This window comes from Montipora foliosa, unplaced genomic scaffold, assembly GCF_036669935.1.
Source record: "Montipora foliosa isolate CH-2021 unplaced genomic scaffold, ASM3666993v2 scaffold_19, whole genome shotgun sequence".
NCBI classification, from domain to species: Eukaryota; Metazoa; Cnidaria; class Anthozoa; order Scleractinia; family Acroporidae; genus Montipora; species Montipora foliosa.
Genome location: NW_027179491.1, coordinates 1 through 17,443, shown reverse-complemented (window position 1 = coordinate 17,443; position 17,443 = coordinate 1). Strand labels below are relative to the sequence as shown.

The following is a 17,443-nucleotide window of genomic DNA, read 5'->3' as shown; positions in this document are numbered from 1 at the left end:
TCGCGCGCGAAAATTCAGTGCTCATGCAATGTGGACAAGCAAGAAAATAACAACTCATGAATCAACCATAAACTAAAAGCAATCAATAAAGTAGAAGCCTACAACACGAGGAATTCCCAAGCGGTCACCCAGCGAAGTACTACTCTCGCCCTACAGGATTTGACTGCGGGGATCGGACGGGACCCGGTTTTTCGCCTGTGGTATGGTCGTAGACGGAAGAATACAAGCTCTAGTTGTATGTGTGATTTGTTTTCGTCTAGCCAAGCGAGAAAGCGAGTGAAAATCCCCCTTGCCTTCCCTTCAGACTGCAAAGAATGTTCAATTAATAGGCCATCAACCAGTTACATTGTGACGACAACTTTAACATTTGTCGCGCGCGAAAATTCAGTGCTCATGCAATGTGGACAAGCAAGAAAATAACAACTCATGAATCAACCATAAACTAAAAGCAATCAATAAAGTAGAAGCCTACAACACGAGGAATTCCCAAGCGGTCACCCAGCGAAGTACTACTCTCGCCCTACAGGATTTGACTGCGGGGATCGGACGGGACCCGGTTTTTCGCCTGTGGTATGGTCGTAGACGGAAGAATACAAGCTCTAGTTGTATGTGTGATTTGTTTTCGTCTAGCCAAGCGAGAAAGCGAGTGAAAATCCCCCTTGCCTTCCCTTCAGACTGCAAAGAATGTTCAATTAATAGGCCATCAACCAGTTACATTGTGACGACAACTTTAACATTTGTCGCGCGCGAAAATTCAGTGCTCATGCAATGTGGACAAGCAAGAAAATAACAACTCATGAATCAACCATAAACTAAAAGCAATCAATAAAGTAGAAGCCTACAACACGAGGAATTCCCAAGCGGTCACCCAGCGAAGTACTACTCTCGCCCTACAGGATTTGACTGCGGGGATCGGACGGGACCCGGTTTTTCGCCTGTGGTATGGTCGTAGACGGAAGAATACAAGCTCTAGTTGTATGTGTGATTTGTTTTCGTCTAGCCAAGCGAGAAAGCGAGTGAAAATCCCCCTTGCCTTCCCTTCAGACTGCAAAGAATGTTCAATTAATAGGCCATCAACCAGTTACATTGTGACGACAACTTTAACATTTGTCGCGCGCGAAAATTCAGTGCTCATGCAATGTGGACAAGCAAGAAAATAACAACTCATGAATCAACCATAAACTAAAAGCAATCAATAAAGTAGAAGCCTACAACACGAGGAATTCCCAAGCGGTCACCCAGCGAAGTACTACTCTCGCCCTACAGGATTTGACTGCGGGGATCGGACGGGACCCGGTTTTTCGCCTGTGGTATGGTCGTAGACGGAAGAATACAAGCTCTAGTTGTATGTGTGATTTGTTTTCGTCTAGCCAAGCGAGAAAGCGAGTGAAAATCCCCCTTGCCTTCCCTTCAGACTGCAAAGAATGTTCAATTAATAGGCCATCAACCAGTTACATTGTGACGACAACTTTAACATTTGTCGCGCGCGAAAATTCAGTGCTCATGCAATGTGGACAAGCAAGAAAATAACAACTCATGAATCAACCATAAACTAAAAGCAATCAATAAAGTAGAAGCCTACAACACGAGGAATTCCCAAGCGGTCACCCAGCGAAGTACTACTCTCGCCCTACAGGATTTGACTGCGGGGATCGGACGGGACCCGGTTTTTCGCCTGTGGTATGGTCGTAGACGGAAGAATACAAGCTCTAGTTGTATGTGTGATTTGTTTTCGTCTAGCCAAGCGAGAAAGCGAGTGAAAATCCCCCTTGCCTTCCCTTCAGACTGCAAAGAATGTTCAATTAATAGGCCATCAACCAGTTACATTGTGACGACAACTTTAACATTTGTCGCGCGCGAAAATTCAGTGCTCATGCAATGTGGACAAGCAAGAAAATAACAACTCATGAATCAACCATAAACTAAAAGCAATCAATAAAGTAGAAGCCTACAACACGAGGAATTCCCAAGCGGTCACCCAGCGAAGTACTACTCTCGCCCTACAGGATTTGACTGCGGGGATCGGACGGGACCCGGTTTTTCGCCTGTGGTATGGTCGTAGACGGAAGAATACAAGCTCTAGTTGTATGTGTGATTTGTTTTCGTCTAGCCAAGCGAGAAAGCGAGTGAAAATCCCCCTTGCCTTCCCTTCAGACTGCAAAGAATGTTCAATTAATAGGCCATCAACCAGTTACATTGTGACGACAACTTTAACATTTGTCGCGCGCGAAAATTCAGTGCTCATGCAATGAGGACAAGCAAGAAAATAACAACTCATGAATCAACCATAAACTAAAAGCAATCAATAAAGTAGAAGCCTACAACACGAGGAATTCCCAAGCGGTCACCCAGCGAAGTACTACTCTCGCCCTACAGGATTTGACTGCGGGGATCGGACGGGACCCGGTTAATTTTTCGCCTGTGGTATGGTCGTAGACGGAAGAATACAAGCTCTAGTTGTATGTGTGATTTGTTTTCGTCTAGCAAAGCGAGAAAGCGAGTGAAAATCCCCCTTGCCTTCCCTTCAGACTGCAAAGAATGTTCAATTAATAGGCCATCAACCAGTTACATTGTGACGACAACTTTAACATTTGTCGCGCGCGAAAATTCAGTGCTCATGCAATGTGGACAAGCAAGAAAATAACAACTCATGAATCAACCATAAACTAAAAGCAATCAATAAAGTAGAAGCCTACAACACGAGGAATTCCCAAGCGGTCACCCAGCGAAGTACTACTCTCGCCCTACAGGATTTGACTGCGGGGATCGGACGGGACCCGGTTAATTTTTCGCCTGTGGTATGGTCGTAGACGGAAGAATACAAGCTCTAGTTGTATGTGTGATTTGTTTTCGTCTAGCCAAGCGAGAAAGCGAGTGAAAATCCCCCTTGCCTTCCCTTCAGACTGCAAAGAATGTTCAATTAATAGGCCATCAACCAGTTACATTGTGACGACAACTTTAACATTTGTCGCGCGCGAAAATTCAGTGCTCATGCAATGTGGACAAGCAAGAAAATAACAACTCATGAATCAACCATAAACTAAAAGCAATCAATAAAGTAGAAGCCTACAACACGAGGAATTCCCAAGCGGTCACCCAGCGAAGTACTACTCTCGCCCTACAGGATTTGACTGCGGGGATCGGACGGGACCCGGTTTTTCGCCTGTGGTATGGTCGTAGACGGAAGAATACAAGCTCTAGTTGTATGTGTGATTTGTTTTCGTCTAGCCAAGCGAGAAAGCGAGTGAAAATCCCCCTTGCCTTCCCTTCAGACTGCAAAGAATGTTCAATTAATAGGCCATCAACCAGTTACATTGTGACGACAACTTTAACATTTGTCGCGCGCGAAAATTCAGTGCTCATGCAATGTGGACAAGCAAGAAAATAACAACTCATGAATCAACCATAAACTAAAAGCAATCAATAAAGTAGAAGCCTACAACACGAGGAATTCCCAAGCGGTCACCCAGCGAAGTACTACTCTCGCCCTACAGGATTTGACTGCGGGGATCGGACGGGACCCGGTTAATTTTTCGCCTGTGGTATGGTCGTAGACGGAAGAATACAAGCTCTAGTTGTATGTGTGATTTGTTTTCGTCTAGCCAAGCGAGAAAGCGAGTGAAAATCCCCCTTGCCTTCCCTTCAGACTGCAAAGAATGTTCAATTAATAGGCCATCAACCAGTTACATTGTGACGACAACTTTAACATTTGTCGCGCGCGAAAATTCAGTGCTCATGCAATGTGGACAAGCAAGAAAATAACAACTCATGAATCAACCATAAACTAAAAGCAATCAATAAAGTAGAAGCCTACAACACGAGGAATTCCCAAGCGGTCACCCAGCGAAGTACTACTCTCGCCCTACAGGATTTGACTGCGGGGATCGGACGGGACCCGGTTTTTCGCCTGTGGTATGGTCGTAGACGGAAGAATACAAGCTCTAGTTGTATGTGTGATTTGTTTTCGTCTAGCCAAGCGAGAAAGCGAGTGAAAATCCCCCTTGCCTTCCCTTCAGACTGCAAAGAATGTTCAATTAATAGGCCATCAACCAGTTACATTGTGACGACAACTTTAACATTTGTCGCGCGCGAAAATTCAGTGCTCATGCAATGTGGACAAGCAAGAAAATAACAACTCATGAATCAACCATAAACTAAAAGCAATCAATAAAGTAGAAGCCTACAACACGAGGAATTCCCAAGCGGTCACCCAGCGAAGTACTACTCTCGCCCTACAGGATTTGACTGCGGGGATCGGACGGGACCCGGTTTTTCGCCTGTGGTATGGTCGTAGACGGAAGAATACAAGCTCTAGTTGTATGTGTGATTTGTTTTCGTCTAGCCAAGCGAGAAAGCGAGTGAAAATCCCCCTTGCCTTCCCTTCAGACTGCAAAGAATGTTCAATTAATAGGCCATCAACCAGTTACATTGTGACGACAACTTTAACATTTGTCGCGCGCGAAAATTCAGTGCTCATGCAATGTGGACAAGCAAGAAAATAACAACTCATGAATCAACCATAAACTAAAAGCAATCAATAAAGTAGAAGCCTACAACACGAGGAATTCCCAAGCGGTCACCCAGCGAAGTACTACTCTCGCCCTACAGGATTTGACTGCGGGGATCGGACGGGACCCGGTTTTTCGCCTGTGGTATGGTCGTAGACGGAAGAATACAAGCTCTAGTTGTATGTGTGATTTGTTTTCGTCTAGCCAAGCGAGAAAGCGAGTGAAAATCCCCCTTGCCTTCCCTTCAGACTGCAAAGAATGTTCAATTAATAGGCCATCAACCAGTTACATTGTGACGACAACTTTAACATTTGTCGCGCGCGAAAATTCAGTGCTCATGCAATGTGGACAAGCAAGAAAATAACAACTCATGAATCAACCATAAACTAAAAGCAATCAATAAAGTAGAAGCCTACAACACGAGGAATTCCCAAGCGGTCACCCAGCGAAGTACTACTCTCGCCCTACAGGATTTGACTGCGGGGATCGGACGGGACCCGGTTTTTCGCCTGTGGTATGGTCGTAGACGGAAGAATACAAGCTCTAGTTGTATGTGTGATTTGTTTTCGTCTAGCCAAGCGAGAAAGCGAGTGAAAACCCCCTTGCCTTCCCTTCAGACTGCAAAGAATGTTCAATTAATAGGCCATCAACCAGTTACATTGTGACGACAACTTTAACATTTGTCGCGCGCGAAAATTCAGTGCTCATGCAATGTGGACAAGCAAGAAAATAACAACTCATGAATCAACCATAAACTAAAAGCAATCAATAAAGTAGAAGCCTACAACACGAGGAATTCCCAAGCGGTCACCCAGCGAAGTACTACTCTCGCCCTACAGGATTTGACTGCGGGGATCGGACGGGACCCGGTTTTTCGCCTGTGGTATGGTCGTAGACGGAAGAATACAAGCTCTAGTTGTATGTGTGATTTGTTTTCGTCTAGCCAAGCGAGAAAGCGAGTGAAAATCCCCCTTGCCTTCCCTTCAGACTGCAAAGAATGTTCAATTAATAGGCCATCAACCAGTTACATTGTGACGACAACTTTAACATTTGTCGCGCGCGAAAATTCAGTGCTCATGCAATGTGGACAAGCAAGAAAATAACAACTCATGAATCAACCATAAACTAAAAGCAATCAATAAAGTAGAAGCCTACAACACGAGGAATTCCCAAGCGGTCACCCAGCGAAGTACTACTCTCGCCCTACAGGATTTGACTGCGGGGATCGGACGGGACCCGGTTTTTCGCCTGTGGTATGGTCGTAGACGGAAGAATACAAGCTCTAGTTGTATGTGTGATTTGTTTTCGTCTAGCCAAGCGAGAAAGCGAGTGAAAATCCCCCTTGCCTTCCCTTCAGACTGCAAAGAATGTTCAATTAATAGGCCATCAACCAGTTACATTGTGACGACAACTTTAACATTTGTCGCGCGCGAAAATTCAGTGCTCATGCAATGTGGACAAGCAAGAAAATAACAACTCATGAATCAACCATAAACTAAAAGCAATCAATAAAGTAGAAGCCTACAACACGAGGAATTCCCAAGCGGTCACCCAGCGAAGTACTACTCTCGCCCTACAGGATTTGACTGCGGGGATCGGACGGGACCCGGTTTTTCGCCTGTGGTATGGTCGTAGACGGAAGAATACAAGCTCTAGTTGTATGTGTGATTTGTTTTCGTCTAGCCAAGCGAGAAAGCGAGTGAAAATCCCCCTTGCCTTCCCTTCAGACTGCAAAGAATGTTCAATTAATAGGCCATCAACCAGTTACATTGTGACGACAACTTTAACATTTGTCGCGCGCGAAAATTCAGTGCTCATGCAATGTGGACAAGCAAGAAAATAACAACTCATGAATCAACCATAAACTAAAAGCAATCAATAAAGTAGAAGCCTACAACACGAGGAATTCCCAAGCGGTCACCCAGCGAAGTACTACTCTCGCCCTACAGGATTTGACTGCGGGGATCGGACGGGACCCGGTTTTTCGCCTGTGGTATGGTCGTAGACGGAAGAATACAAGCTCTAGTTGTATGTGTGATTTGTTTTCGTCTAGCCAAGCGAGAAAGCGAGTGAAAATCCCCCTTGCCTTCCCTTCAGACTGCAAAGAATGTTCAATTAATAGGCCATCAACCAGTTACATTGTGACGACAACTTTAACATTTGTCGCGCGCGAAAATTCAGTGCTCATGCAATGTGGACAAGCAAGAAAATAACAACTCATGAATCAACCATAAACTAAAAGCAATCAATAAAGTAGAAGCCTACAACACGAGGAATTCCCAAGCGGTCACCCAGCGAAGTACTACTCTCGCCCTACAGGATTTGACTGCGGGGATCGGACGGGACCCGGTTTTTCGCCTGTGGTATGGTCGTAGACGGAAGAATACAAGCTCTAGTTGTATGTGTGATTTGTTTTCGTCTAGCCAAGCGAGAAAGCGAGTGAAAATCCCCCTTGCCTTCCCTTCAGACTGCAAAGAATGTTCAATTAATAGGCCATCAACCAGTTACATTGTGACGACAACTTTAACATTTGTCGCGCGCGAAAATTCAGTGCTCATGCAATGTGGACAAGCAAGAAAATAACAACTCATGAATCAACCATAAACTAAAAGCAATCAATAAAGTAGAAGCCTACAACACGAGGAATTCCCAAGCGGTCACCCAGCGAAGTACTACTCTCGCCCTACAGGATTTGACTGCGGGGATCGGACGGGACCCGGTTTTTCGCCTGTGGTATGGTCGTAGACGGAAGAATACAAGCTCTAGTTGTATGTGTGATTTGTTTTCGTCTAGCCAAGCGAGAAAGCGAGTGAAAATCCCCCTTGCCTTCCCTTCAGACTGCAAAGAATGTTCAATTAATAGGCCATCAACCAGTTACATTGTGACGACAACTTTAACATTTGTCGCGCGCGAAAATTCAGTGCTCATGCAATGTGGACAAGCAAGAAAATAACAACTCATGAATCAACCATAAACTAAAAGCAATCAATAAAGTAGAAGCCTACAACACGAGGAATTCCCAAGCGGTCACCCAGCGAAGTACTACTCTCGCCCTACAGGATTTGACTGCGGGGATCGGACGGGACCCGGTTTTTCGCCTGTGGTATGGTCGTAGACGGAAGAATACAAGCTCTAGTTGTATGTGTGATTTGTTTTCGTCTAGCCAAGCGAGAAAGCGAGTGAAAATCCCCCTTGCCTTCCCTTCAGACTGCAAAGAATGTTCAATTAATAGGCCATCAACCAGTTACATTGTGACGACAACTTTAACATTTGTCGCGCGCGAAAATTCAGTGCTCATGCAATGTGGACAAGCAAGAAAATAACAACTCATGAATCAACCATAAACTAAAAGCAATCAATAAAGTAGAAGCCTACAACACGAGGAATTCCCAAGCGGTCACCCAGCGAAGTACTACTCTCGCCCTACAGGATTTGACTGCGGGGATCGGACGGGACCCGGTTTTTCGCCTGTGGTATGGTCGTAGACGGAAGAATACAAGCTCTAGTTGTATGTGTGATTTGTTTTCGTCTAGCCAAGCGAGAAAGCGAGTGAAAATCCCCCTTGCCTTCCCTTCAGACTGCAAAGAATGTTCAATTAATAGGCCATCAACCAGTTACATTGTGACGACAACTTTAACATTTGTCGCGCGCGAAAATTCAGTGCTCATGCAATGTGGACAAGCAAGAAAATAACAACTCATGAATCAACCATAAACTAAAAGCAATCAATAAAGTAGAAGCCTACAACACGAGGAATTCCCAAGCGGTCACCCAGCGAAGTACTACTCTCGCCCTACAGGATTTGACTGCGGGGATCGGACGGGACCCGGTTTTTCGCCTGTGGTATGGTCGTAGACGGAAGAATACAAGCTCTAGTTGTATGTGTGATTTGTTTTCGTCTAGCCAAGCGAGAAAGCGAGTGAAAATCCCCTTGCCTTCCCTTCAGACTGCAAAGAATGTTCAATTAATAGGCCATCAACCAGTTACATTGTGACGACAACTTTAACATTTGTCGCGCGCGAAAATTCAGTGCTCATGCAATGTGGACAAGCAAGAAAATAACAACTCATGAATCAACCATAAACTAAAAGCAATCAATAAAGTAGAAGCCTACAACACGAGGAATTCCCAAGCGGTCACCCAGCGAAGTACTACTCTCGCCCTACAGGATTTGACTGCGGGGATCGGACGGGACCCGGTTTTTCGCCTGTGGTATGGTCGTAGACGGAAGAATACAAGCTCTAGTTGTATGTGTGATTTGTTTTCGTCTAGCCAAGCGAGAAAGCGAGTGAAAATCCCCCTTGCCTTCCCTTCAGACTGCAAAGAATGTTCAATTAATAGGCCATCAACCAGTTACATTGTGACGACAACTTTAACATTTGTCGCGCGCGAAAATTCAGTGCTCATGCAATGTGGACAAGCAAGAAAATAACAACTCATGAATCAACCATAAACTAAAAGCAATCAATAAAGTAGAAGCCTACAACACGAGGAATTCCCAAGCGGTCACCCAGCGAAGTACTACTCTCGCCCTACAGGATTTGACTGCGGGGATCGGACGGGACCCGGTTTTTCGCCTGTGGTATGGTCGTAGACGGAAGAATACAAGCTCTAGTTGTATGTGTGATTTGTTTTCGTCTAGCCAAGCGAGAAAGCGAGTGAAAATCCCCCTTGCCTTCCCTTCAGACTGCAAAGAATGTTCAATTAATAGGCCATCAACCAGTTACATTGTGACGACAACTTTAACATTTGTCGCGCGCGAAAATTCAGTGCTCATGCAATGTGGACAAGCAAGAAAATAACAACTCATGAATCAACCATAAACTAAAAGCAATCAATAAAGTAGAAGCCTACAACACGAGGAATTCCCAAGCGGTCACCCAGCGAAGTACTACTCTCGCCCTACAGGATTTGACTGCGGGGATCGGACGGGACCCGGTTTTTCGCCTGTGGTATGGTCGTAGACGGAAGAATACAAGCTCTAGTTGTATGTGTGATTTGTTTTCGTCTAGCCAAGCGAGAAAGCGAGTGAAAATCCCCCTTGCCTTCCCTTCAGACTGCAAAGAATGTTCAATTAATAGGCCATCAACCAGTTACATTGTGACGACAACTTTAACATTTGTCGCGCGCGAAAATTCAGTGCTCATGCAATGTGGACAAGCAAGAAAATAACAACTCATGAATCAACCATAAACTAAAAGCAATCAATAAAGTAGAAGCCTACAACACGAGGAATTCCCAAGCGGTCACCCAGCGAAGTACTACTCTCGCCCTACAGGATTTGACTGCGGGGATCGGACGGGACCCGGTTTTTCGCCTGTGGTATGGTCGTAGACGGAAGAATACAAGCTCTAGTTGTATGTGTGATTTGTTTTCGTCTAGCCAAGCGAGAAAGCGAGTGAAAATCCCCCTTGCCTTCCCTTCAGACTGCAAAGAATGTTCAATTAATAGGCCATCAACCAGTTACATTGTGACGACAACTTTAACATTTGTCGCGCGCGAAAATTCAGTGCTCATGCAATGTGGACAAGCAAGAAAATAACAACTCATGAATCAACCATAAACTAAAAGCAATCAATAAAGTAGAAGCCTACAACACGAGGAATTCCCAAGCGGTCACCCAGCGAAGTACTACTCTCGCCCTACAGGATTTGACTGCGGGGATCGGACGGGACCCGGTTTTTCGCCTGTGGTATGGTCGTAGACGGAAGAATACAAGCTCTAGTTGTATGTGTGATTTGTTTTCGTCTAGCCAAGCGAGAAAGCGAGTGAAAATCCCCCTTGCCTTCCCTTCAGACTGCAAAGAATGTTCAATTAATAGGCCATCAACCAGTTACATTGTGACGACAACTTTAACATTTGTCGCGCGCGAAAATTCAGTGCTCATGCAATGTGGACAAGCAAGAAAATAACAACTCATGAATCAACCATAAACTAAAAGCAATCAATAAAGTAGAAGCCTACAACACGAGGAATTCCCAAGCGGTCACCCAGCGAAGTACTACTCTCGCCCTACAGGATTTGACTGCGGGGATCGGACGGGACCCGGTTAATTTTTCGCCTGTGGTATGGTCGTAGACGGAAGAATACAAGCTCTAGTTGTATGTGTGATTTGTTTTCGTCTAGCCAAGCGAGAAAGCGAGTGAAAATCCCCCTTGCCTTCCCTTCAGACTGCAAAGAATGTTCAATTAATAGGCCATCAACCAGTTACATTGTGACGACAACTTTAACATTTGTCGCGCGCGAAAATTCAGTGCTCATGCAATGTGGACAAGCAAGAAAATAACAACTCATGAATCAACCATAAACTAAAAGCAATCAATAAAGTAGAAGCCTACAACACGAGGAATTCCCAAGCGGTCACCCAGCGAAGTACTACTCTCGCCCTACAGGATTTGACTGCGGGGATCGGACGGGACCCGGTTTTTCGCCTGTGGTATGGTCGTAGACGGAAGAATACAAGCTCTAGTTGTATGTGTGATTTGTTTTCGTCTAGCCAAGCGAGAAAGCGAGTGAAAATCCCCCTTGCCTTCCCTTCAGACTGCAAAGAATGTTCAATTAATAGGCCATCAACCAGTTACATTGTGACGACAACTTTAACATTTGTCGCGCGCGAAAATTCAGTGCTCATGCAATGTGGACAAGCAAGAAAATAACAACTCATGAATCAACCATAAACTAAAAGCAATCAATAAAGTAGAAGCCTACAACACGAGGAATTCCCAAGCGGTCACCCAGCGAAGTACTACTCTCGCCCTACAGGATTTGACTGCGGGGATCGGACGGGACCCGGTTTTTCGCCTGTGGTATGGTCGTAGACGGAAGAATACAAGCTCTAGTTGTATGTGTGATTTGTTTTCGTCTAGCCAAGCGAGAAAGCGAGTGAAAATCCCCCTTGCCTTCCCTTCAGACTGCAAAGAATGTTCAATTAATAGGCCATCAACCAGTTACATTGTGACGACAACTTTAACATTTGTCGCGCGCGAAAATTCAGTGCTCATGCAATGTGGACAAGCAAGAAAATAACAACTCATGAATCAACCATAAACTAAAAGCAATCAATAAAGTAGAAGCCTACAACACGAGGAATTCCCAAGCGGTCACCCAGCGAAGTACTACTCTCGCCCTACAGGATTTGACTGCGGGGATCGGACGGGACCCGGTTTTTCGCCTGTGGTATGGTCGTAGACGGAAGAATACAAGCTCTAGTTGTATGTGTGATTTGTTTTCGTCTAGCCAAGCGAGAAAGCGAGTGAAAATCCCCCTTGCCTTCCCTTCAGACTGCAAAGAATGTTCAATTAATAGGCCATCAACCAGTTACATTGTGACGACAACTTTAACATTTGTCGCGCGCGAAAATTCAGTGCTCATGCAATGTGGACAAGCAAGAAAATAACAACTCATGAATCAACCATAAACTAAAAGCAATCAATAAAGTAGAAGCCTACAACACGAGGAATTCCCAAGCGGTCACCCAGCGAAGTACTACTCTCGCCCTACAGGATTTGACTGCGGGGATCGGACGGGACCCGGTTTTTCGCCTGTGGTATGGTCGTAGACGGAAGAATACAAGCTCTAGTTGTATGTGTGATTTGTTTTCGTCTAGCCAAGCGAGAAAGCGAGTGAAAATCCCCCTTGCCTTCCCTTCAGACTGCAAAGAATGTTCAATTAATAGGCCATCAACCAGTTACATTGTGACGACAACTTTAACATTTGTCGCGCGCGAAAATTCAGTGCTCATGCAATGTGGACAAGCAAGAAAATAACAACTCATGAATCAACCATAAACTAAAAGCAATCAATAAAGTAGAAGCCTACAACACGAGGAATTCCCAAGCGGTCACCCAGCGAAGTACTACTCTCGCCCTACAGGATTTGACTGCGGGGATCGGACGGGACCCGGTTTTTCGCCTGTGGTATGGTCGTAGACGGAAGAATACAAGCTCTAGTTGTATGTGTGATTTGTTTTCGTCTAGCCAAGCGAGAAAGCGAGTGAAAATCCCCCTTGCCTTCCCTTCAGACTGCAAAGAATGTTCAATTAATAGGCCATCAACCAGTTACATTGTGACGACAACTTTAACATTTGTCGCGCGCGAAAATTCAGTGCTCATGCAATGTGGACAAGCAAGAAAATAACAACTCATGAATCAACCATAAACTAAAAGCAATCAATAAAGTAGAAGCCTACAACACGAGGAATTCCCAAGCGGTCACCCAGCGAAGTACTACTCTCGCCCTACAGGATTTGACTGCGGGGATCGGACGGGACCCGGTTTTTCGCCTGTGGTATGGTCGTAGACGGAAGAATACAAGCTCTAGTTGTATGTGTGATTTGTTTTCGTCTAGCCAAGCGAGAAAGCGAGTGAAAATCCCCCTTGCCTTCCCTTCAGACTGCAAAGAATGTTCAATTAATAGGCCATCAACCAGTTACATTGTGACGACAACTTTAACATTTGTCGCGCGCGAAAATTCAGTGCTCATGCAATGTGGACAAGCAAGAAAATAACAACTCATGAATCAACCATAAACTAAAAGCAATCAATAAAGTAGAAGCCTACAACACGAGGAATTCCCAAGCGGTCACCCAGCGAAGTACTACTCTCGCCCTACAGGATTTGACTGCGGGGATCGGACGGGACCCGGTTTTTCGCCTGTGGTATGGTCGTAGACGGAAGAATACAAGCTCTAGTTGTATGTGTGATTTGTTTTCGTCTAGCCAAGCGAGAAAGCGAGTGAAAATCCCCTTGCCTTCCCTTCAGACTGCAAAGAATGTTCAATTAATAGGCCATCAACCAGTTACATTGTGACGACAACTTTAACATTTGTCGCGCGCGAAAATTCAGTGCTCATGCAATGTGGACAAGCAAGAAAATAACAACTCATGAATCAACCATAAACTAAAAGCAATCAATAAAGTAGAAGCCTACAACACGAGGAATTCCCAAGCGGTCACCCAGCGAAGTACTACTCTCGCCCTACAGGATTTGACTGCGGGGATCGGACGGGACCCGGTTTTTCGCCTGTGGTATGGTCGTAGACGGAAGAATACAAGCTCTAGTTGTATGTGTGATTTGTTTTCGTCTAGCCAAGCGAGAAAGCGAGTGAAAATCCCCCTTGCCTTCCCTTCAGACTGCAAAGAATGTTCAATTAATAGGCCATCAACCAGTTACATTGTGACGACAACTTTAACATTTGTCGCGCGCGAAAATTCAGTGCTCATGCAATGTGGACAAGCAAGAAAATAACAACTCATGAATCAACCATAAACTAAAAGCAATCAATAAAGTAGAAGCCTACAACACGAGGAATTCCCAAGCGGTCACCCAGCGAAGTACTACTCTCGCCCTACAGGATTTGACTGCGGGGATCGGACGGGACCCGGTTTTTCGCCTGTGGTATGGTCGTAGACGGAAGAATACAAGCTCTAGTTGTATGTGTGATTTGTTTTCGTCTAGCCAAGCGAGAAAGCGAGTGAAAATCCCCCTTGCCTTCCCTTCAGACTGCAAAGAATGTTCAATTAATAGGCCATCAACCAGTTACATTGTGACGACAACTTTAACATTTGTCGCGCGCGAAAATTCAGTGCTCATGCAATGTGGACAAGCAAGAAAATAACAACTCATGAATCAACCATAAACTAAAAGCAATCAATAAAGTAGAAGCCTACAACACGAGGAATTCCCAAGCGGTCACCCAGCGAAGTACTACTCTCGCCCTACAGGATTTGACTGCGGGGATCGGACGGGACCCGGTTTTTCGCCTGTGGTATGGTCGTAGACGGAAGAATACAAGCTCTAGTTGTATGTGTGATTTGTTTTCGTCTAGCCAAGCGAGAAAGCGAGTGAAAATCCCCTTGCCTTCCCTTCAGACTGCAAAGAATGTTCAATTAATAGGCCATCAACCAGTTACATTGTGACGACAACTTTAACATTTGTCGCGCGCGAAAATTCAGTGCTCATGCAATGTGGACAAGCAAGAAAATAACAACTCATGAATCAACCATAAACTAAAAGCAATCAATAAAGTAGAAGCCTACAACACGAGGAATTCCCAAGCGGTCACCCAGCGAAGTACTACTCTCGCCCTACAGGATTTGACTGCGGGGATCGGACGGGACCCGGTTTTCGCCTGTGGTATGGTCGTAGACGGAAGAATACAAGCTCTAGTTGTATGTGTGATTTGTTTTCGTCTAGCCAAGCGAGAAAGCGAGTGAAAATCCCCCTTGCCTTCCCTTCAGACTGCAAAGAATGTTCAATTAATAGGCCATCAACCAGTTACATTGTGACGACAACTTTAACATTTGTCGCGCGCGAAAATTCAGTGCTCATGCAATGTGGACAAGCAAGAAAATAACAACTCATGAATCAACCATAAACTAAAAGCAATCAATAAAGTAGAAGCCTACAACACGAGGAATTCCCAAGCGGTCACCCAGCGAAGTACTACTCTCGCCCTACAGGATTTGACTGCGGGGATCGGACGGGACCCGGTTTTTCGCCTGTGGTATGGTCGTAGACGGAAGAATACAAGCTCTAGTTGTATGTGTGATTTGTTTTCGTCTAGCCAAGCGAGAAAGCGAGTGAAAATCCCCCTTGCCTTCCCTTCAGACTGCAAAGAATGTTCAATTAATAGGCCATCAACCAGTTACATTGTGACGACAACTTTAACATTTGTCGCGCGCGAAAATTCAGTGCTCATGCAATGTGGACAAGCAAGAAAATAACAACTCATGAATCAACCATAAACTAAAAGCAATCAATAAAGTAGAAGCCTACAACACGAGGAATTCCCAAGCGGTCACCCAGCGAAGTACTACTCTCGCCCTACAGGATTTGACTGCGGGGATCGGACGGGACCCGGTTTTTCGCCTGTGGTATGGTCGTAGACGGAAGAATACAAGCTCTAGTTGTATGTGTGATTTGTTTCGTCTAGCCAAGCGAGAAAGCGAGTGAAAATCCCCCTTGCCTTCCCTTCAGACTGCAAAGAATGTTCAATTAATAGGCCATCAACCAGTTACATTGTGACGACAACTTTAACATTTGTCGCGCGCGAAAATTCAGTGCTCATGCAATGTGGACAAGCAAGAAAATAACAACTCATGAATCAACCATAAACTAAAAGCCTCAATAAAGTAGAAGCCTACAACACGAGGAATTCCCAAGCGGTCACCCAGCGAAGTACTACTCTCGCCCTACAGGATTTGACTGCGGGGAGCGGACGGGACCCCTTTTGTCGCCTGTGGTATGGTCGTAGACGGAAGAACACAAGCTCTATTTGTATGTGTGATTGTTTTTCGTCTAGCCAAGCGACAATGCGATTGAACATCCCCCTTGCCTTCCCTTCAGACTGCAAAGAATGTTCAATTAATAGGCCATCAACCAGTTACATTGTGACGACAACTTTAACATTTGTCGCGCGCGAAAATTCAGTGCTCATGCAATGTGGACAAAAAAGAAAATAACAACTCATAACTCAACAAAAAACGAAATAAAAACAATAAAGTAGAAGCCTACAACACGAGGAATTCCCAAGCGGTCACCCAGCGAAGTACTACTCAGGCCCTACAGGATTTGACTGCGGGATCGGACGGGACCCGGTTTTCGCCTGTGGTATGGTCGTAGACGGAAGAATACAAGCTCTAGTTGTATGTGTGATTTGTTTTCGTCTAGCCAAGCGAGAAAGCGAGTGAAAATCCCCCTTGCTTTCCATCAGACTGCAAAGAATGTTCACTTAATAGGCCATCAACCAGTTACATTGTGACGACAACTTTAACATTTGTCGCGCGCGAAAATTCAGTGCCCAGCCAATGTGGACAAGCGAGAAAACAACATCTCACTGAACAACAATAAACTGATAGCCAGCAATAAAGTAGAAGCCTACAACACGAGGAATTCCCAAGCGGTCACCCAGCGAAGTACTACTCTCGCCCTACAGATTTGACTGCGGGGATCGGACGGGACCCGGTTTTTTTGCGGGTGGTATGTTCGTAGACGGAAGAATACAAGCTCAAGTTTTATGTGTGATTTGTTTTCGTCTAGCCAAGCGAGAAAGCGAGTGAAAATCCCCCTTGCCTTCCCTTCAGACTGCAAAGAATGTTCAATTAATAGGCCATCAACCAGTTGTACATTGTGACGACAACTTTAACATTTGTCGCGCGCGCGAAAATTCAGTGCTCATGCAATGTGGACAAGCAAGAAAATAACAACTCATGAATCAACCATAAACTAAAAGCAATCAATAAAGTAGAAGCCTACAACACGAGGAATTCCCAAGCGGGTCACCCAGCGAAGTACTACTCTCGCCCTACAGGATTTGACTGCGGGGATCGGACGGGACCCGGTTTTTCGCCTGTGGTATGGTCGTAGACGGAAGAATACAAGCTCTAGTTGTATGTGTGATTTGTTTTCGTCTAGCCAAGCGAGAAAGCGAGTGAAAATCCCCCTTGCCTTCCCTTCAGACTGCAAAGAATGTTCAATTAATAGGCCATCAACCAGTTACATTGTGACGACAACTTTAACATTTGTCGCGCGCGAAATTTCAGTGCTCATGCAATGTGGACAAGCAAGAAAATAACAACTCATGAATCAACCATAAACTAAAAGCAATCATAAAGTAGAAGCCTACAACACGAGAAATTCCCAAGCGGTCACCCAGCGAAGTACTACTCTCGCCCTACAGGATTTGACTGCGGGGATCGGACGGGACCCGGTTTTTCGCCTGTGGTATGGTCGTAGACGGAAGAATACAAGCTCTAGTTGGATGTGTGATTTGTTTTCGTCTAGCCAAGCGAGAAAGCGAGTGAAAATCCCCTTGCCTTGCCCTTCAGACTGCAAGAAATGTTCAATTAATAGGCCATCACCCAGTTACATTGTGACGACAACTTTAACATTTAGTCGCGCGCGAAAATATCAGTGCTCATGCAATGTGGACAAGCA

At 45.1% G+C, this 17,443-nt stretch overlaps 40 non-coding genes and 7 pseudogenes across 40 annotated transcripts; all 47 read right to left on the bottom strand.

The window, feature by feature from the left end:
• Window positions 1-95: 95 nt before the first annotated feature.
• On the bottom strand, window positions 96-214 carry LOC137986395 (5S ribosomal RNA). Its single transcript, XR_011119776.1, has one exon. It is a non-coding gene; the product is annotated as a 5S ribosomal RNA (ribosomal RNA).
• A 251-nt stretch (window positions 215-465) lies between these two features.
• LOC137986394 (5S ribosomal RNA) lies at window positions 466-584 on the bottom strand. The gene has a single exon (XR_011119775.1). It is a non-coding gene; the product is annotated as a 5S ribosomal RNA (ribosomal RNA).
• A 251-nt stretch (window positions 585-835) lies between these two features.
• LOC137986393 (5S ribosomal RNA) lies at window positions 836-954 on the bottom strand. Its single transcript, XR_011119774.1, has one exon. It is a non-coding gene; the product is annotated as a 5S ribosomal RNA (ribosomal RNA).
• Window positions 955-1,205: 251 nt separating this feature from the next.
• LOC137986391 (5S ribosomal RNA) lies at window positions 1,206-1,324 on the bottom strand. The gene has a single exon (XR_011119772.1). It is a non-coding gene; the product is annotated as a 5S ribosomal RNA (ribosomal RNA).
• Window positions 1,325-1,575: 251 nt separating this feature from the next.
• On the bottom strand, window positions 1,576-1,694 carry LOC137986390 (5S ribosomal RNA). The gene has a single exon (XR_011119771.1). It is a non-coding gene; the product is annotated as a 5S ribosomal RNA (ribosomal RNA).
• A 251-nt stretch (window positions 1,695-1,945) lies between these two features.
• Window positions 1,946-2,064, bottom strand: LOC137986389 (5S ribosomal RNA). Its single transcript, XR_011119770.1, has one exon. It is a non-coding gene; the product is annotated as a 5S ribosomal RNA (ribosomal RNA).
• Window positions 2,065-2,315: 251 nt separating this feature from the next.
• LOC137986355 (5S ribosomal RNA) lies at window positions 2,316-2,438 on the bottom strand (annotated as a pseudogene).
• A 251-nt stretch (window positions 2,439-2,689) lies between these two features.
• On the bottom strand, window positions 2,690-2,812 carry LOC137986354 (5S ribosomal RNA; annotated as a pseudogene).
• A 251-nt stretch (window positions 2,813-3,063) lies between these two features.
• LOC137986388 (5S ribosomal RNA) lies at window positions 3,064-3,182 on the bottom strand. The gene has a single exon (XR_011119769.1). It is a non-coding gene; the product is annotated as a 5S ribosomal RNA (ribosomal RNA).
• Window positions 3,183-3,433: 251 nt separating this feature from the next.
• On the bottom strand, window positions 3,434-3,556 carry LOC137986353 (5S ribosomal RNA; annotated as a pseudogene).
• A 251-nt stretch (window positions 3,557-3,807) lies between these two features.
• On the bottom strand, window positions 3,808-3,926 carry LOC137986387 (5S ribosomal RNA). Its single transcript, XR_011119768.1, has one exon. It is a non-coding gene; the product is annotated as a 5S ribosomal RNA (ribosomal RNA).
• Window positions 3,927-4,177: 251 nt separating this feature from the next.
• On the bottom strand, window positions 4,178-4,296 carry LOC137986386 (5S ribosomal RNA). Its single transcript, XR_011119767.1, has one exon. It is a non-coding gene; the product is annotated as a 5S ribosomal RNA (ribosomal RNA).
• Window positions 4,297-4,547: 251 nt separating this feature from the next.
• On the bottom strand, window positions 4,548-4,666 carry LOC137986385 (5S ribosomal RNA). Its single transcript, XR_011119766.1, has one exon. It is a non-coding gene; the product is annotated as a 5S ribosomal RNA (ribosomal RNA).
• A 251-nt stretch (window positions 4,667-4,917) lies between these two features.
• LOC137986384 (5S ribosomal RNA) lies at window positions 4,918-5,036 on the bottom strand. Its single transcript, XR_011119765.1, has one exon. It is a non-coding gene; the product is annotated as a 5S ribosomal RNA (ribosomal RNA).
• A 250-nt stretch (window positions 5,037-5,286) lies between these two features.
• On the bottom strand, window positions 5,287-5,405 carry LOC137986383 (5S ribosomal RNA). The gene has a single exon (XR_011119764.1). It is a non-coding gene; the product is annotated as a 5S ribosomal RNA (ribosomal RNA).
• A 251-nt stretch (window positions 5,406-5,656) lies between these two features.
• On the bottom strand, window positions 5,657-5,775 carry LOC137986381 (5S ribosomal RNA). The gene has a single exon (XR_011119763.1). It is a non-coding gene; the product is annotated as a 5S ribosomal RNA (ribosomal RNA).
• A 251-nt stretch (window positions 5,776-6,026) lies between these two features.
• LOC137986379 (5S ribosomal RNA) lies at window positions 6,027-6,145 on the bottom strand. The gene has a single exon (XR_011119761.1). It is a non-coding gene; the product is annotated as a 5S ribosomal RNA (ribosomal RNA).
• A 251-nt stretch (window positions 6,146-6,396) lies between these two features.
• Window positions 6,397-6,515, bottom strand: LOC137986378 (5S ribosomal RNA). The gene has a single exon (XR_011119760.1). It is a non-coding gene; the product is annotated as a 5S ribosomal RNA (ribosomal RNA).
• Window positions 6,516-6,766: 251 nt separating this feature from the next.
• On the bottom strand, window positions 6,767-6,885 carry LOC137986377 (5S ribosomal RNA). The gene has a single exon (XR_011119759.1). It is a non-coding gene; the product is annotated as a 5S ribosomal RNA (ribosomal RNA).
• Window positions 6,886-7,136: 251 nt separating this feature from the next.
• LOC137986376 (5S ribosomal RNA) lies at window positions 7,137-7,255 on the bottom strand. The gene has a single exon (XR_011119758.1). It is a non-coding gene; the product is annotated as a 5S ribosomal RNA (ribosomal RNA).
• Window positions 7,256-7,506: 251 nt separating this feature from the next.
• Window positions 7,507-7,625, bottom strand: LOC137986375 (5S ribosomal RNA). The gene has a single exon (XR_011119757.1). It is a non-coding gene; the product is annotated as a 5S ribosomal RNA (ribosomal RNA).
• A 251-nt stretch (window positions 7,626-7,876) lies between these two features.
• Window positions 7,877-7,995, bottom strand: LOC137986374 (5S ribosomal RNA). Its single transcript, XR_011119756.1, has one exon. It is a non-coding gene; the product is annotated as a 5S ribosomal RNA (ribosomal RNA).
• A 251-nt stretch (window positions 7,996-8,246) lies between these two features.
• On the bottom strand, window positions 8,247-8,365 carry LOC137986373 (5S ribosomal RNA). The gene has a single exon (XR_011119755.1). It is a non-coding gene; the product is annotated as a 5S ribosomal RNA (ribosomal RNA).
• Window positions 8,366-8,615: 250 nt separating this feature from the next.
• Window positions 8,616-8,734, bottom strand: LOC137986372 (5S ribosomal RNA). The gene has a single exon (XR_011119754.1). It is a non-coding gene; the product is annotated as a 5S ribosomal RNA (ribosomal RNA).
• A 251-nt stretch (window positions 8,735-8,985) lies between these two features.
• On the bottom strand, window positions 8,986-9,104 carry LOC137986371 (5S ribosomal RNA). The gene has a single exon (XR_011119753.1). It is a non-coding gene; the product is annotated as a 5S ribosomal RNA (ribosomal RNA).
• Window positions 9,105-9,355: 251 nt separating this feature from the next.
• On the bottom strand, window positions 9,356-9,474 carry LOC137986370 (5S ribosomal RNA). Its single transcript, XR_011119752.1, has one exon. It is a non-coding gene; the product is annotated as a 5S ribosomal RNA (ribosomal RNA).
• Window positions 9,475-9,725: 251 nt separating this feature from the next.
• On the bottom strand, window positions 9,726-9,844 carry LOC137986368 (5S ribosomal RNA). Its single transcript, XR_011119750.1, has one exon. It is a non-coding gene; the product is annotated as a 5S ribosomal RNA (ribosomal RNA).
• Window positions 9,845-10,095: 251 nt separating this feature from the next.
• Window positions 10,096-10,214, bottom strand: LOC137986367 (5S ribosomal RNA). The gene has a single exon (XR_011119749.1). It is a non-coding gene; the product is annotated as a 5S ribosomal RNA (ribosomal RNA).
• Window positions 10,215-10,465: 251 nt separating this feature from the next.
• On the bottom strand, window positions 10,466-10,588 carry LOC137986352 (5S ribosomal RNA; annotated as a pseudogene).
• A 251-nt stretch (window positions 10,589-10,839) lies between these two features.
• On the bottom strand, window positions 10,840-10,958 carry LOC137986366 (5S ribosomal RNA). The gene has a single exon (XR_011119748.1). It is a non-coding gene; the product is annotated as a 5S ribosomal RNA (ribosomal RNA).
• A 251-nt stretch (window positions 10,959-11,209) lies between these two features.
• Window positions 11,210-11,328, bottom strand: LOC137986365 (5S ribosomal RNA). The gene has a single exon (XR_011119747.1). It is a non-coding gene; the product is annotated as a 5S ribosomal RNA (ribosomal RNA).
• A 251-nt stretch (window positions 11,329-11,579) lies between these two features.
• On the bottom strand, window positions 11,580-11,698 carry LOC137986364 (5S ribosomal RNA). The gene has a single exon (XR_011119746.1). It is a non-coding gene; the product is annotated as a 5S ribosomal RNA (ribosomal RNA).
• Window positions 11,699-11,949: 251 nt separating this feature from the next.
• LOC137986363 (5S ribosomal RNA) lies at window positions 11,950-12,068 on the bottom strand. The gene has a single exon (XR_011119745.1). It is a non-coding gene; the product is annotated as a 5S ribosomal RNA (ribosomal RNA).
• Window positions 12,069-12,319: 251 nt separating this feature from the next.
• LOC137986360 (5S ribosomal RNA) lies at window positions 12,320-12,438 on the bottom strand. Its single transcript, XR_011119744.1, has one exon. It is a non-coding gene; the product is annotated as a 5S ribosomal RNA (ribosomal RNA).
• Window positions 12,439-12,689: 251 nt separating this feature from the next.
• On the bottom strand, window positions 12,690-12,808 carry LOC137986348 (5S ribosomal RNA). The gene has a single exon (XR_011119740.1). It is a non-coding gene; the product is annotated as a 5S ribosomal RNA (ribosomal RNA).
• A 251-nt stretch (window positions 12,809-13,059) lies between these two features.
• Window positions 13,060-13,178, bottom strand: LOC137986337 (5S ribosomal RNA). Its single transcript, XR_011119729.1, has one exon. It is a non-coding gene; the product is annotated as a 5S ribosomal RNA (ribosomal RNA).
• A 250-nt stretch (window positions 13,179-13,428) lies between these two features.
• On the bottom strand, window positions 13,429-13,547 carry LOC137986325 (5S ribosomal RNA). The gene has a single exon (XR_011119718.1). It is a non-coding gene; the product is annotated as a 5S ribosomal RNA (ribosomal RNA).
• A 251-nt stretch (window positions 13,548-13,798) lies between these two features.
• LOC137986404 (5S ribosomal RNA) lies at window positions 13,799-13,917 on the bottom strand. The gene has a single exon (XR_011119784.1). It is a non-coding gene; the product is annotated as a 5S ribosomal RNA (ribosomal RNA).
• A 251-nt stretch (window positions 13,918-14,168) lies between these two features.
• On the bottom strand, window positions 14,169-14,287 carry LOC137986392 (5S ribosomal RNA). Its single transcript, XR_011119773.1, has one exon. It is a non-coding gene; the product is annotated as a 5S ribosomal RNA (ribosomal RNA).
• A 250-nt stretch (window positions 14,288-14,537) lies between these two features.
• LOC137986351 (5S ribosomal RNA) lies at window positions 14,538-14,655 on the bottom strand. The gene has a single exon (XR_011119743.1). It is a non-coding gene; the product is annotated as a 5S ribosomal RNA (ribosomal RNA).
• A 251-nt stretch (window positions 14,656-14,906) lies between these two features.
• Window positions 14,907-15,025, bottom strand: LOC137986380 (5S ribosomal RNA). Its single transcript, XR_011119762.1, has one exon. It is a non-coding gene; the product is annotated as a 5S ribosomal RNA (ribosomal RNA).
• A 251-nt stretch (window positions 15,026-15,276) lies between these two features.
• LOC137986369 (5S ribosomal RNA) lies at window positions 15,277-15,395 on the bottom strand. Its single transcript, XR_011119751.1, has one exon. It is a non-coding gene; the product is annotated as a 5S ribosomal RNA (ribosomal RNA).
• A 249-nt stretch (window positions 15,396-15,644) lies between these two features.
• LOC137986358 (5S ribosomal RNA) lies at window positions 15,645-15,763 on the bottom strand (annotated as a pseudogene).
• A 251-nt stretch (window positions 15,764-16,014) lies between these two features.
• LOC137986361 (5S ribosomal RNA) lies at window positions 16,015-16,131 on the bottom strand (annotated as a pseudogene).
• Window positions 16,132-16,381: 250 nt separating this feature from the next.
• On the bottom strand, window positions 16,382-16,500 carry LOC137986359 (5S ribosomal RNA; annotated as a pseudogene).
• A 255-nt stretch (window positions 16,501-16,755) lies between these two features.
• Window positions 16,756-16,875, bottom strand: LOC137986350 (5S ribosomal RNA). The gene has a single exon (XR_011119742.1). It is a non-coding gene; the product is annotated as a 5S ribosomal RNA (ribosomal RNA).
• Window positions 16,876-17,125: 250 nt separating this feature from the next.
• LOC137986319 (5S ribosomal RNA) lies at window positions 17,126-17,244 on the bottom strand. Its single transcript, XR_011119712.1, has one exon. It is a non-coding gene; the product is annotated as a 5S ribosomal RNA (ribosomal RNA).
• Window positions 17,245-17,443: the final 199 nt, after the last annotated feature.